This window comes from Castor canadensis, chromosome 15, assembly GCF_047511655.1.
Source record: "Castor canadensis chromosome 15, mCasCan1.hap1v2, whole genome shotgun sequence".
Classification (NCBI taxonomy): domain Eukaryota; kingdom Metazoa; phylum Chordata; class Mammalia; order Rodentia; family Castoridae; genus Castor; species Castor canadensis.
In genome coordinates this window covers 55,796,837-55,800,293 of record NC_133400.1, presented here as the reverse complement: position 1 = coordinate 55,800,293, position 3,457 = coordinate 55,796,837, and the positions used below count along the sequence as shown (strand labels likewise).

At 35.9% G+C, this 3,457-nt stretch overlaps 1 pseudogene; it reads left to right on the top strand.

The window, feature by feature from the left end:
• The first annotated feature begins 335 nt into the window (after positions 1-335).
• LOC141417248 (olfactory receptor 7G2-like) lies at positions 336-2,099 on the top strand (annotated as a pseudogene).
• Positions 2,100-3,457: the final 1,358 nt, after the last annotated feature.

The window sequence follows — 3,457 nt, the reverse complement described above, 5'->3', positions numbered from 1 at the left end:
TCCTACTGCATCAGCTTCCTGAATGCATACACACATCTGGCTAGTGGTTTGTATTTTTTATTCAAGTTCTGGTAAAGGAGATGAGTGGAAACAATGGTGGGAACTGAATGTTTTACCAGCCTCAGGAATCAGGGATCATGATAAATTCTTTACTTATGTAGAGTTGGTTTATAATGATTTTCCCCCCTGAGATTAGAATGATGACAAAATAGCAGGGCTAATGAGGAGCTTTGGATATTGTACCCCCAGGGAGACTGAGACTGTGTGATTCAGTCTGTAACCTCACTGAACACTTCTGCTACTGTCAGGAAGCACAACCTGAACCTCCCTTAGAGATGATCGTTTCTGCTCAGAAGTGCATTGACAACTTCACTTTGTTTGAACTTCCTGAGGACAGAAATTCCATCTTAACCGAACAGGTGAGATGCTGAGCTTCATTGCTCTTATGACAAATCAAGTAACAGAGGGTCCCTTAGTAAATGCCTTGGAAATGAAGGGAACTGTTTTATTAGAATTCATAAAGGGAAGCAATGAGAGACCATGCATGATATGATGAGAAGTAAGATACCTCATGCCACTCTTGTCAACTGTCTTTAATCCTCTTGACATATTTTCCTGTGTTTGAGCTGATACACACACAGGTCTCCCATTGATCCTCTCATATTTCCACAAGATCCCATTTCCTTCAGAACAGAACTCTGCTCCTTCCTGATCCTGACTGCTTTTATAAACCATTCTGTCATTTAATCCTATTCTTGTGCTCATGATGGGCAGGTGATGTGATGATTGTAATAGCTGCTAGGGATGCTCTAATTAAATACTATAAACTATGTGGTTTAACAAGAATACCTTCATTTTAATACAGTTTTGCAGGCTAAAATTAAAAGGTGGGGTTGTTTCCTACATTCTCAAGGTCTGCTGCTGTCCATACATTTTATTTTCTTTTCCATACATTTTGAGATTCATCAAAAACATGAAAACTCTAAATCAATTGACAGTTTCAGAATTTATTCTTTTGGAATTTATGGATGATCCAGGAATGCAATTCCTAATTTTCATCCTGTTCATCTTCATGTATCTTCTTACCATCCCAGGAAACCTGATGATCATCTCAGCTGGGTCCTCTGACTTCCATCTCCATACACCCATGTTCTTCTTTTTCTCAAGTCTTTCATAGAATGATATCTTTTTAATCATATGCACAATCCCTAAGATGCTAGTGAGCATTCAAACACAGAACCAGAATATCAATTACATAGGATTCTTGTCCCAGTTTTGCTTTGTCTTGCTTTCTGTTGGCATTGAAAAGTGTCTTCTTGCAGTAATGGCTTATGACTCTTATGTGGCCATATGTCATCCCTTGAGATATAGGATCATCATGAAATCACACCTCTGTCTCATTCTGGTGATGTTTTCTCTATTAGTTAGCATTATTAATAACATAGTGATTTATCCAATGGTGTTACATTTGATATTCTGCACAGAATTTGTAACCCCATACTTTTTCTGTGAACTTACTCAGATTACCAAATTAGCCTGTTCTGATACTCTTATTGATAACATACTGATATATGTTTCATCTTGCATATTTGGTGGTGTTTCTCCTTCTGGAATAATTTTGTCTAATGGTCACATTGTGTCTTCTATCCTGAATATGCCATCATCAGAATGAAAATATAAAGCCTTTTCCATAAAAGATTTATCAGAAGGAAAATATAAAGCTGTGGGTCACAACTTTGAGTTGTTTCCTTGTTTACATTAGCTCCACAGTTACAAATTCATCCAGAAAGTCTGAGCCAGCTTCAGTGATGCATTCCGTGGTTCCTCAAATATTGAACCCACTTATCTACATTTTAAGGAACAGGAATGTGAAGGAAGCCTTGAGGAAATTGTTTGGAAGATTAGTGTTTCCTCTATGATGTTTCATTTCTTTCAGATTAGGGTTTCTAGTTTCAAAGCATGAGAATTCCTGGTAGGCTAGAGTTCCGGACTCTTTTTTCAAAATGAGTAATATAATGTCCAGGTGCATTTTAACTTGGCTTGAATTATGACATTGTTTTTTGTCCAGCTCTATGCAGTTTGAAACACTTTGCCTGGTTTCAAATCATGGAATAGTGTTTCTAAACATGGCAATTGTTTTTGATTTGCACACTCAAAAGAAATTTCATTGTTGAAGGTAGACAGGGCCTCTATAAAATTTAAGCAAATCTACTATCATATCTTGATAATAATTTCCACCTGATCACTTGGTTAGATACATGACAATTGAATCCTACAGCTAATCCTACTGTGGATCAGAGGAGCAGATGCAGACTGTGTGAAACCATTACTAAAACCTGTCTTTGTCAAACCATATGCTTCTGGGGTAATCATGGGATCCATCAAGTTCAGGGTTGTCCTCTGTAAAATAGCCACAATTAGATAATATCTGTGTCCAGAGATGATTGTGTTATATTTCAAATTGATTTGTGAGTATACCTTCAAGCTAATAAGAAAAAAAAGCTAACATTAACATACTAAAAAATGGAGTTATCTTTTCTTTCAAAGACTCCAGAAATAAGCAATATTCTAGAACAGAGAGCTGAGCTTCATTCAGGTTTTCATGTTTAATCTCATCCTAGGACTTGTTCTCCTCCATGTCACATGGTGAGCACAATAAACACAGATAAACATGTCCTACCCAGACATGATGACAGACACAGAAACTGGAGGGTCTTTATCTTGGTCTATTATTGTTTAATTTTAATGGATCTTCTAGACTACATCACTGTTAGGGACTGAATGGTGGAATTCAAAATATGTCTATGTCTTTCTCTGTTATCTAGTGTTATCTTATATGACAGACAGGTGAATGGTTTCTCAAAGGGGATTTACAGAGTAGGAGCCGCTACTTATTATCTGATTGGGTTGCAAATGTAGTCATGTTCCTTTACACAGACAGAAGGAGAGATGAAAATTATATATAAAATTAGTAAGTTTAATCATAGAGGTCAAAATTGGACTGGTGTATCTAGAATTTCATTTGAGTATGTGACCAATTTTATCCTGCAGAACTATCAGTTTCATATGACTCTAATGTACTTTTGTCACCCACAGAAAAACACATACACAAGTTATTGTAATACCCTAATTTCTTAACATGGATCAAACTTATGAACTCCATGTCTTATTATTCTCATCATTATGCTTCAGAAGAGCCATGATGTTGGATTCATCAGTTATGCATTTATTTTAATATTCTACAATTTCTTATTATATATGATGACACTAAATATAAGGAGCATTTCTGATGGTGATGACAATTTGGTAATTGTCTACTACTGTAAATAAAGCTATTTGGATACTTTTTATGACTTTCACAGGAAAGAAAAGCTAGCATTTTTACTCAGGGTGAAATTATTGGATGCAGCAGAGTAGGTTATTGTGTTTCACTATTTTCACAGTGTATTCTTAAACT